We start from the raw sequence: 13,137 nt of genomic DNA, 5'->3' as shown, positions 1-13,137 counted from the left end.
TTGATCTTCTTCTGCCCACGATCACAAGGCACAACTTGTGCATGTCTCAGGTAGTAGAAACCACACGCACTCCATGCCGCTGAGATCACAGGGCACCTTCAGCGAGGGTCTCAGGCTGTGAACAGCACACACACACAGCGTTGCTGAGGCACACTCGCTCTCCTGGTGTGCATGATCATGGGCCAATCCACATGAAAGTCTCAGGCTGCCCCCAAGCACATGCACACAGCGTCGCTGAGAGTTACTTGGCTCCTCGGTACACACGCTCACAGGACGATCCTCTCGAAGGACTCAGGCTAGATAGAGCACACGCACAATGCATCTCTAAGTCTTGTTTGGAACTCCCGGTGACCAAGATCAACTTGCAAAGGTCTCAGGCTAGACAGAGCACACGCACCCACGGTGTATCTGAGATTCTTCTCTGGAAATTTTTGTGTTCCTGTGTCTCCAAACCAGTAGCCAGCTCACCTCAGGCCCTTGGGGAAAGTTACTTCAGGACACAGCAGTAAGCAATGTCTTTCAAGCAGGGGGACACAGCACCCAGCAAAGTTCCTACAGCCTTTCCTTGGTTAATACAGCAAACTGCAGGCCAGCCCCAGATCACACATCAAGAGGAGTCCTATCCAACAGTCTATTCAGTTGTTTCTTCCTTGGCAAAGATTCCTCTTGATCCACAAAGTAGCTCCAGTCTTGTTCACACTTGATCAAGCCATTTTCCAAAGTTCAGAGGCTTCAGCTCGCATAGTTATACCCCTCGATGGCTTTGAAGTCTTTGTGTTACAGGGGGCACTGACCCCTGCTCAAACCAGTTCTGGATGCCTCTCTAGCAGTGCCACCTTCTCCCTTTGATTAGTGGGGGTCTGGATTCTCAATCACTCAGCAGGAGATGGGACAATTGTTTTATAGCACCAGCCGAGGCCTCTTCACCTCTAGGCCTACTCCTCCTCCTACACACCCGATGCAGGTCAGCCTGTGCTGTCTCACCTCCTCCCCTGGGTCAAGACATCCCCCAGATCCTATCGCTTTCAAATCCAGCCAGTCAATCCACAACCAGGCAGAGACACAAACAAATGTTTAAGGCACAAAAACCCAGCCACTTCTAAAAGAGTGACTTACAAACACACAATGCAAAAACCATCTTTATAAAAAGATGTGTTATTGCAGGGTGAGTTCAGGCATACTAAACTTCACCTTTCCATCTTAAGCCCTGGGGGAGATAGGCTGGAAAACATATTACACAGCCTCCTCATTCTATTCTAATGGGCAAGATGGCCTTTCAGCAGTGAAAACGAAATGTAGATTATTCTACTGCCAGGACATGGCACACACCGTGGTACATGTCCCAACTTTCACATGCACTGCACCCTGTCCAGGGGGTACCCTAAACCTACCATAGAGGTGCCTGATGTGTATGGAAAGGGATTACCAGTTAGTTTAGGAAACTGCTTGCAGGACCTGCAATGGCAGTCCTGAGTTCACTTTCCAAGGCTATTTGAGTGGGTGGCACAATACGTGCTGCAGGCCCACCAGTAGCATTTGCATTACTAAGCCTGGCACACATAGTGCACTTCACTAGGGACTTTACTAGTAAAGCCAACATACCAGTATTGAACAACCAATCACCATTACACTTTACACAGGGAACGCTTGCACTTTGACACTGTTCAGCAGTGGCAAAGTTTCCAGAGCATCTAAGTTGACAACACATGTCAGAAAAAAGGTCTAGAGGAAAAGCAAACATTTTAGGGAACTTTAACCAAAAAGGGCCAAGTTCCACATGTTATGTTAGCCATGGAGCAGAATAAATGTGGTCCCGTCTGTCCACCCACATTTTCAGGGTCACTTCTTCATTCAATAAACCAATGTGGGATCACACTGCTTCACCTTCCAGCTGGTTGCCCCTGAGCATTGTGGTCAATGCAGTTCACCAAGCGTGTGTGCTTGCAGGATTGTTTAGAGTAATTACTAGGGGTGGGCGGAATTTGCGAAATTAACTTTCGCAAATTATCGCAAAAATGTTTAAAATTATCGCAAACAAGCGGAAATATCGCGAAGATGCGGAAGTTTTTTTCCGGCATGTTCGCGAGATTTTCTGCATGGTTGCGGGTTGCCAACTTACCCATGTGGTTGCTTGCGGGCGCAGCCATCTTGTTTTGAGTTGTCTCGCGGTGCATGATCGCGAGAAGAAAGACGTGATCGCGCGACGCATGACGTCACTGCGGGCGCGAACTGTCGCGAGACAGCGCAAATGGCTAAAAACAATACAACATCTCATGGAGAACGCGACCGGATCAAGAAAACTTGTCGGCGAACGCAGGGATTCAGGTAAGGCGATCGCGCGCGCGCGAGAATGTATTAATTTACAGCGCGAGCAAGAAACAAATTATCGCCAAGCTGCGGAAACCGGAAATTTTGACATTTTCGCGCTCTCCGCGGAACGAGAGAATGTCAAATTATCGCAATTTCTGCGAACGGAACGAAATTTTCGCCCAGGCCTAGTAATTACAAAGTTGTACTGGCCATCTCTATACACGTGTTTCTGGGTCATTATCCGTCGTCAGTAGAGATTAGGCATCACATATTTGGGGTTGCTGAGCAGGCTGCCAAAGTATTCTCAGGTCACAGTACCTCTCAAGGCATGCAGGTGCCACTCCACAAGCTCGTCTGCTCAACCGGCTTCAGGGAGCCTTTTAAACAGGAAACCAATGTGGGATCACACTGCTTCACCTTCCAGCGGGTCGCCCCTGAGCATTGTTGTCAATGTAGTTCACCAAGCGTGTGTGCTTGCAGGACTGTCTCGAGTAATTACAAAGTTGTACTGGCCATCTCTATACATGTGTTTCTGGATCATTATCCGTTGTCAGTAGAGATTAGGCATCAAATATTTGGGGTTGCTGAGCAGGCTGCCAAAGTATTCTCAGGTCACAGTACCTCTCAAGGCGTGCAGGGGACTCTCGACGAGCTCGTCAGCTCAACCGGCTCGAGGGAGCCTTTTAAACAGGAAACCAACGTGGGATCACACTGCTTGACCTCACAGCGGGTCGCCCCTGAGCATTGTGGTCAATGCAGTTCACCAAGCGTGTGTGCTTGCAGGATTGTCTCGAGTAATTACAAAGTTGTACTGGCCATCTCTATACACGTGTTTCTGGATCATTATCCGTCTTCATTCAACACAAAAAAATCCCATTGCAGACTTAAAGGCAACATTTTGTTTTTGTTTTTGATTTTTAACTGTCAGAAAGTATTTTTGATTCATTTTGGATTGTGTCATATTTTTAGTTTTTCATTCTTGATAAAAGGTTTGTATCTAAGTATGCAGAATACATTAATGACAGTGATTTAAAATGGAACGTTTTAAAATGTAAAAAGATGCCAAACGAATCTGAGATGAACAACAATGTTCTCACAGATATACCTATTTATAGGCTCAAAGACAATTATATCTATGCAGATATTGTTGTCATTGAGCAAAGTGTCCTCTTTCGATTTAGTTGAATTCTAACAGACAAGCTTGTGTTTTTACCTAAAACCAATTCAAAGTGTTTGGACAGATTCTGATGATCACTGTTTTTGATAAAGAGTTAATAATAACGGAGCACAAACCTCTTACGCGTTCTCATTATCACACTAAAGGAATTCTCAAATACAGGCAATGGTGTCAGTGAACCTTCGACCTCAGTGGGGATATTACATTATGTGTGCCATTGCACCAAAAGTGTAAACTGTTTGCATCGCCTTCCATACTAACAGAATATATAGTAATTGCAAAAAGGGCCTTGAGACTCCTGTTGTAATATTGTAGGTGGAAGCAGAAAACAGCTACTGGTGAATGCCATTTTCCTCGTGAGATTTAATGCTCCCAGCATATGTATGAATAGTGAATGTGTCCTGAGGAAATAGTTGACACAAACTCTTATTTATACTTTGAAAATGAGTCAAGAGGCTTCATATGTCATTATGATCTCCAATGATGGTCTTTCAGATCCCTAGACACAAAAAGATCTGGTTGCACTATGACACAACCAGGAATGTGCTTGCTGTTTTTGGTGGGCACAGTTCCAGTACACATTGACACCAGAGCAGCTGAAACCACACTTAGGGGTCGATTACGATCCCGTTCGGAAGGTATCAGAATCGGATTTGGGTTTGCAGAATCCGGTTCGGAACCCTTGTTGCCGACCACATCGCACACAGTTTCCAACGACCGATTACAATGCCAGTAAACCAATAGGTCTGTCTGAATTGCTTCTGAAAGGCATTCGGATGGGTCGAGTCTTTCGGAGCCGAATCATACAGCTCTATGGACTCATTTTCCGAGCAAGCGATTACGATGACCGATTTGGACAGCCGTTCCAAATCGGTTTCTCTGGAACAAATCGGCTGCCGGAATCTGTATTTGGGGGCCTGTAGCAGGCCCCCGTTCACCTGGGGAACCCCTTTTCCAACCATGCACAGTGTGGCAGGCACCATGGGGTTCCTGCCACAGGGTGCAGGTTTTCCCCAGCCACCCTTTACTTCAATGGGAGCCTGTGCTCTCCTTCACAACACATGCTTCCATTAAAGTCAATGAAACTCCGACTGAATCGTATCCGGAAGCATCCAGATACATCCAAATCGCTTGATAGGACTCACCCAACCTGAGTCGTCTGGAAAGCATTCCAGGACAGATTCGGTAGGAAGGCTTTCCGGACGAGATCGTAATTGGCCCCCAAGATGTTTATGTTCTGTGGAGAAGCACACACTTGAACATTTTACACATAGGCATGAATTGCAAAGACATAGTATGTTAAGGGCAACTGCGTGGGTCTATTTACACCCAATGCAGATATATGAAAGATCATCCAGTATTTTTTTAAAATGCACTCCTAAATATTCAAAATATATATTTCTATGATTGACAACAATCAGGTTTCTGCTCACTAGGCTCAATGTAGTTTTTGGCTTTGTTTAATGAAAAAAAGCTGTAAAGTTTACTGTGAAGCTCCAATCTGATTATTTAAAAAAAAAATGGAGAACTTGATGGACTTTCTGAATAGAAGATTTATAATTAATGAGCCTCCTAGTCACAACCTGAATGAGACACACAAATTAAAATCCTCGTCAACACAACACACTTTTCAATACTCACAGTACCTGCATTTACATTGATTTTATTTTTTAGAATTTTAATAACGGGTATACACTGTCTGCAAAATGTAATGTTTATTTTCACACAGAGTACATCCGGCTAAATGTGGGAGAGAGGAAGATAGGAGTTGTGTGATGTCAGAAGAAGAAAAACAGGTGGAGAAGTTACCTTCAGGACAAGAACCCTCACTCACCGTTAGGTGACATGCGTCATCATATGGGTTCTCTCCGCAAACCAAGGTGTGGGCTACCACTCCCAGTGGGGAGGAGCTGAGGTGTTTTCTCAAGATGAGCGTATGAATGGTGGTGACTGAGGGGCAGAGTGTAAAAAAGTGTGTGAATGATTAGAAGTGTCTCTCTGGGTCCACTAAATCTTTATTGGCTGGTCGCAGGGACACAGTTAAAATGCAAGAGGACTCGGGATTAAACCAATATATCCCTAGAGATAGGTCAACATGTTTCTGCCATAGGGTGGTCCCCTAAAGAGATCCGGAGACATTCATCAGGACCCTAGTTAGATAGTCACTCTGCATACATGAATATTTTTTAAAGATACTGGCCACCACAGGAACAGGGCGGTCAACGACCCAATTCACTTCAAAGGGGTTTGTCTACTCTATATTGTGATATACCAAACCAACTCTCCATGCTCTTGGAACGTCTCAATGTGCCCAACATATTAGTGTGGTGCACTTCATCAAGGGACATCCAGGTGAGGTTAGTTATCTTTAGTCATTGTTAAGTAGCAGAGATGTTAGGAAAGCTGGTAGGGCTAATGAATGTAGGATCTGAATTGATACATTTCCACCTGGACGTTTTCAGTAAAATACTCACCTGTAGAGTATTAACAAATGCAACTAAAACAAAATCATATGTACATGTCTTTTCTCCAAATTGTTACCTATTCTCTTCAATGTGTACACCATATGTAGACACACAGTGCCACTATACTCAACAAGAACTAAAATGTATGCAAAAGTCCTATGTTTCCCAAAGAAGACTGTCTGTTACATGTACGTATGTGAAAGTTGCAGAAGAGAGTGGCTTTAGATCCTAACAGTCCATAAAGAATCTGGAGTACAGTAGAACTTGTGAATTACAACTACTGTTCGAATACTCCTCATTATTGTTCCACTGATTCTGTACTCTATTATCATTTACATTCTCACATATATGGAAGTGCTCTCCTATGATAATAAAACTTGTATATGTAAATACTCTTACCATTGGGTTGGTGGCTGACGTACATGTTTCAGCTACTTTATATCAAGGTAGGTATAGTGATTTGTTAACTCCTGCCAACAAATACATACCTTTCTACAAGGTCTCTTTTGAAGAATCTTGCAGCCTTTTGCTACATAACTCTCTAAACAACCTTCTGTATTTCTGTGAAAAACACATCAGGATTAACAATATTGCTTCAATTATCAAACCATGCAGCCAGCTCTGGAGTTTGAGTTTTGACAGTTGCCATGTCCACAGACTATATCCTTTTTCACCAGATATCTTTACTTTCTTTAGAGTTTTGTGTGACCTATAGAAGCACTTGCTTTTTCAAAGCAACTTACCTTCAATGTCGAACTTAATGCCTCTTTATTCTTTTTTCCCAAATGTATTTATTTATTTTAATTTACATAATATTTCAAATCAGAGATTTACACAGCACAAAAAATCATGGCCTGGAAAACCGAGTAAATTTTCCTTTTATAATATGCAACTAAAGACCCTGCTTTTGAATTAATCCACAGCTCCCCTCAGCTCCGTTGCATGCTCCTGCGCCGGGACACTCTTAAGTATCCGTGCGCGATATAAGTGTTAATAATATAACAAAGCAAAATTTAGCAAATAAAATTGCACAAAGTGATGCTTTTGGCGCAAAAGATTTGCCGGTATCTCCCTTCACTTATTTTGCACCCAAGCGCATACCTTATGTAAAAAAGTCTCAAGAGATCCTGGCAGGAGATTCATTCAAGTAGAAAATATCTTTCAGTGAAGCATTTTCTGTACTAGTTAGTCATCCAGTGGTATCTAGCAAGACGTTCAAACATAGGATGCCCTTTTATATAAATAAATTACACAAAATTCAATAATGCACTTTCTTTTTTACAAATCCACACCACTAAATTCAGGAACTTCACAAATTTCTAAGACTTAATTAACACTTATCCTAGTCTCTTAGACTTACATATTATGTAATGATAGCATAGTCTTTCTGTATGTTTTAATGTTTATGTAAATTATTGTAGTTTTCACATATATGCTTGAGCCCATATACATATGTATACATACGTTCATAACATTTGGCGTAGTTGGAAAATGTGAGTAATATATCATTGTAAGGTGATTGAAATCCAATATGCCTTATACATCTAATCCCAGTCTTCATTAAAATATGTATAACATGAATAATTGTAATTTAAAAACCTCCACAAAACTTATAAGATAAAACAAAGAGAAGTGCATCTTCGTTTAAATTTTTTTCTTTTTTCTTATTATCATATGAATTTACTGAATGCTGTACAGTCAATAGTAATGCACCAATTTTTCTCCATTCTCCAATAGAAAATAAATATTGACTCAAAAGGCAAGATCGCAATCAACAAGCTAAACTGATCAACATAACACCCCCACCCCTTCCCAACACCTCCTTCCAAGAAGCCCACCTAAAAAGATGTAAAGCGGTCTAACCACCAAGCATTAGCCAAATGTTCCCTGGAATCACTCTATCCCACATACCTTGTAATCAAGTGGTTGTAATGCTCTTATTTGGAATGGACACATTCTCAAATTACTAAGTTTGAACAATTAATGGGTGCCAAAACGTATGAATCACATCCTTCTGAAGATGTAGCACAGTCTCAGGTCCCATACTGCCTTGCTCAGGCCATAAGTCATTTTACAGTATGAGGCTTACAGATATTTTTCAAGTCTGACAATGGCAGGCCATATAGCACCCGTCTATTGGTCTTCACTATAAGAGAACCCCAATTTCCCCCTAACTTGACTGAGGATCTCCTTGCAGAAAAGAGTTAACTTTGTACAGGACCACGATACCATACAGGGTGATCTATATTAATTATCACAAAAACAGATGGAACAACAGACATATTTTGTGTGCTTTCCTTCTTCTAAATATATCCATTATATTTTCAATTTTCCAGGGATAGCCAACTAAATCGACACATATATTGATTTTGCAAATGCTACTGAATCATCTCTTAAAACCATAAAATTATTTCAATTTGAAATATAGGCACTGATATGAAAATATCCTTTTGTGTAAATGTCCTTCATATTTGCTACCAATCTTTTGGGTATTGCTTTTTAAATTTTGTTTGTCTGTTTTGGCAGGCTGTTCAGTTTATTTTGCTTGAATTGCCAACTTTGCTCATATTGACTGTACTCAATATATTGGAAAGTAAAGAGATGGCCAATGAGGATACAATTCCTTAGTCAATAACAAGCTAAAATGATGAAATGGCATATAATTGTAATGCAGTATGGAACTGAGATGGTGTCAGGTTGTAGTGAGGTTGCAAAAGATATTTTGAGGAGATACTGATATCCTAAATCGAAGACAGTATCAGAAAACAAAAGTTAATTTTGTATATGTTGAAGTTGGAGATTAAAGTTGTAAATGCACAAATTTTTATTGAAAATTAGTTTTTCAGGTCAGTCAGTATTTTAAACATTGTTGTTCTTGAAAGTACATTAGAATCCATAACTGTTCCTCCCTAGCCTTTCCCCCATCTTTTCCCCCACCATGTTGCCCCTTCCCTCACCCCCTCTTTCCTGATGCCTTCGCCCCCCCTTTCCCTTTACCCATCCCTCTCCCTTTCTCCCCCCGTACATGCAGACACGTAGGCCCGGTGCCCCCCTCAATATGGCAAACCGACAAAATAACCTGCATCCCCAGCATCACCAGCTATACCTCTTGGTGGTGATACGCCTGCTCTAGGCAGTGGGTGTAAGAACTCCCTGACCTGGTAACAAGAGGATCCTTCCTCCCTTAACATGTGCTACCCCTCCCTCTGGCCCTTCTGTCTCCATCATGCAGTCGCAGAAGACGCAACCTTCCTCCTCCCCTTCATTACGGGTACTGTCTACCCGGACCCCACTCTCTCCATTCAAGGCCCCCTACCCCAACGGCCCCTCTGCACCTGCCCCATGGAGGAAAGACCTGCAATGGGGTAGTGGGTCTTCTTGGTTCTTAGTTCTATATGCACCTTGATTTCTCCCCATACCCCATTTCGCTATTGTCTTCTCCCTCTCTTGGTGAACTGCACTGCATTGTTTAGCACTTATATAGCCTGATTTCAAAACTGTGTTTACATTTTTACATTGTATGATTCTGTCTCTATGAAAAATTACAACACAAAGAATCCATACCTGTTTTGCATGCTGGAAATGTCATATCACTGACAAAATTAGTTACATTATTAAAAACAAGAGGCATGTGTTATAGTAAATGAAAATGAAAGATCACTGAAAAAGTGAGGGAAAGACATTGTTGACATATGTACTGAGTGTGTTGTGAGAATTTTCATTGAAAGTAGATTGAACTTTAGTTGGAGATTTGGTTTGTTTCCATTTTTTGCATACTTATGTTTTGCCTCATACATAATAACCATCAATAAGTAGCCAACATTAAACCTTTGATGAACTATAGATTTTATTTTATTTTAAAAGATATGAACATATGAAACAAAAAGTTATCTTTTGGGCCCTGAATGTGGTACTTAATGTTGATAAAATTACCTCACAGCAGTTTCAACTTTAAGCCTATATGTTTAGTAAACTGATGCATTTTCAAACATTTCAAGAAGAACATACTTCTTCTTAAATCAGCACCCCATCATGGTTGTCATGTATGTTAGATTTGATAATCAATACTGCTTTCACTACCTTGAAGGTAAAAACATAAAAAACAGCCTACATTCTGGGCAAATCAGAAAAGTCTGAAACTTTGCTATGCCACCATCTGACTCCAATTACCTTTTTATAATGGTAACATTGGATGTTTTTCTATAGTTATTCATAATATTTCAAATTGACAGCTACAACTAAGCTCCCAAAGTTATTCTCATCTCCCAGTATCCATTGCTGCTGACATACAACAATCTCTATATTATGTATGATTTTATTATATGATTCTTTAATGCCTCATTCCCACTTTTGCTGAAAATTCTGTTTCTGCCTTGCCTCATTAAAAAAATGTCTTCCCTTGATCTTTGAAAAACTATGCTCTTCAAGCCCTTCCTTTTTTCATAATGCTATCACAGCAGAAATTATATATATTATTGATCACCATCTGTCTGCTTCTCACTTAACTACCATTATCTTTCTAGATACGTTTCCCCCAAAACTGAAAAACATATCTATGGAGCTCACCAATGCTCTATCTACTGGTGCCATAAGATTGTTTTTCTCTTCTTCTATGTTCTCCAAGTACTCTGTTTATTCAGCTTTTCATGATAGTTTAACAAACTGGAATCTTTGTGGTGATTTGAAAGAATAAAACTTTTTGGGATATGTCATTCATCAATATCGTTACTTCTCAGCATTTGTCTCATCACAGTGGTGAGTTTGCAATTATCACACTATGAGTTTTTTCAAATTCCTTTAATAATATGGGGACATTAATACTATTTTGACTCACAATCCAATGCTACCATCTTATCTGTTATCCTTTGTATTTTTGTATTTGTTGTTAAATCCTTAATTCCTAATATACTTAAACTTAGCTATTCATCAATATTAGTGTAATTCAATGTCATGTATTAACCTCAATCAAAATTTAAATAGGTTTGTATCAACTAGCAAAGAGCTGATTCATAATCAAGGTAAGCACTTTCATTAATACCAATACCATTTTTTTATGTAAAAATAAACTAGGCGCCAATTGAATTATGTACCTGGATAGGACCAAATTATATGTCAAACTTTCCTAAATTCTACTGTAACTATCCCACACCTCTTTTAAAATAAAATCGCTCTTCAAAACAGAGTTTTACACTTTAGATTTATGTATGTACGCCAATGGCAGATGCTTTGGTATTCAAGACTTGGGGTCTTAAAAAGAAATGCAATGTAAAGTCTGAGTGCTATGAGGATATAACTGAAGCTTTGAGAGCAGTGTCTGTGATGTGAAAATGAATTAGTGAAAATGGTGCGATTAGGAGACCCTTGATAAAAAAGGAATCATTCTGTTGATCCTGTTTAAGTTTTGTTTAAGTTATTTAAGATTTGTATTTCCTGCTGAAGACAAAAGCCCCTCCACCAGCCCAGCAAATGGGAATGTTTATATAATCAGGGCACACTGGCTTAAATGGCTAATTGCTTTAAGCAACAGCTGAAGGTGATTAACTAACTGCCAATACGTCTCTATGTCAGTATTTCATGTTGTATGTAGCAATTGTAAGTTACTATGCAGTAAATGTAATCATGTTTGAGCCATGTTAGTTAGAATGACTTCAGCAAAATTTGCAAACTTTGCTGTAGATAATGGATCATGTGGTCCATGCAGCAAATTGAAATGCATGCCAGAAAAAGGACAGTTGCACAAGTTTGTTTCCTGGTTATATTCCAAAATGCATGTCACTTTGCGACATCTCATGTTATCTATATAAATTTTTGATATGATGAGTTGACCTCACAGGGTTAAAATAATGTGTTACATTGATCTTTTGAGAAATTTAGCATAATGTGCAAATAAAAGTTTCACAAAGACTGTTATACATTTTATAACAATAATGTTTATTTAAAATATTACAGTTGCACAATAAGATACAGAAAGATTATAGTAGAGGATGAGGGTGCTTGCAAGGAGTATAAATAATTATTAGTAGTGGTGAACAGTTGTTTCAATGTATAAACTAATGTAGATTGTAGGGTTTAGACAACTGGAGATATATATATATATATATATATATATATATATATATATATATATATATATATATATATATATATATATATATATAAGGATCTTGGATTCTACTTTTGTTCCAGTGACATATGAAAGATTTTAATTTTAAATCATCTGTCTGCTGGAGGACACACTTGCATTGGCTGATGTACACTCCCCAGGAAACCAACTAACAGATTTAACCATGATAATGATATTTAATGTTTAACTAAGGAACATGCTACACTAAATGAAGATAAATCAAAGCACATCTTTACCACAAAGTATAGGTTTGATAATCTCTTTCTAGTGAGAACTGACACATCCTAATGCACTTTGTTCGATTTAGTCTACTTAATAGGTGTTGCTGGCTAGTGCAGTGTTTCTAAAGTTGGGTGATTTTTAATAATACGACAGGCATAACTTAGGCAATTAAGGAGTTTGTGTAATGTAAGTAACAGAAATTATGATTGCTTATAGAAAACCTAATTTGAAAGGTAAAAATTGATGTACAGTGAAATCAATTATTGTTTCTGAAAAATACATCTTAATAAAAAAACATTTTTTAGCTGCTCACAATTCCCAGAATACTGTATTGTTTGCTACATTATTCAAGTTAGAGTAGATGACAGACACAAATGAGCAATTTTTTAAAGTAAGTGGGAATCTGATTAAACAAAAAATATATTGCCACTTCTGAGTTTTTCTTAAAAATGTTGGCAATTAGCACCGATCTTATGTTGCAGCAAGGTCCACCTATCTTTTTAGTGAGAAATGTAAAGATCAAATATATAATTAGCAATAAAGAAAAATATGTTGTTCTATTTTTTCCATTACCCACATCACGCAGAATCACTTTTATAGCTTTTATTGTATTTTGGATGGTAAACACTACGCTTTCTTTTTCTTATATTTATTTTCATATATGTTTAATACCATGATTCTAAATTGATTATGATTGACTAATATGATAATTTGCAAGCATGTCACATATAACACTTTGGCTTTTATGTTTAAAATTTTTAATTCAGATAATTGGTCAATTCACAATGGGCTCTGTATACAACTGCATTCAGGTTGGGCAGTGGTTTAAAATATTCAAT

The 13,137-nt window shown here is 39.1% G+C and overlaps 1 protein-coding gene across 4 annotated transcripts in view; it reads left to right on the top strand.

The window, feature by feature from the left end:
• The window catches only part of PCDH7 (protocadherin 7), an 810,835-nt gene that overhangs the window by 34,688 nt on the left and 763,010 nt on the right, over positions 1-13,137 (top strand). The window lies entirely within an intron of this gene.

The sequence above is a fragment of the Triturus cristatus genome, chromosome 2_2 (genome assembly GCF_964204655.1).
Source record: "Triturus cristatus chromosome 2_2, aTriCri1.1, whole genome shotgun sequence".
NCBI classification, from domain to species: Eukaryota; Metazoa; Chordata; class Amphibia; order Caudata; family Salamandridae; genus Triturus; species Triturus cristatus.
This window is presented reverse-complemented; position numbering and strand designations above follow the sequence as displayed.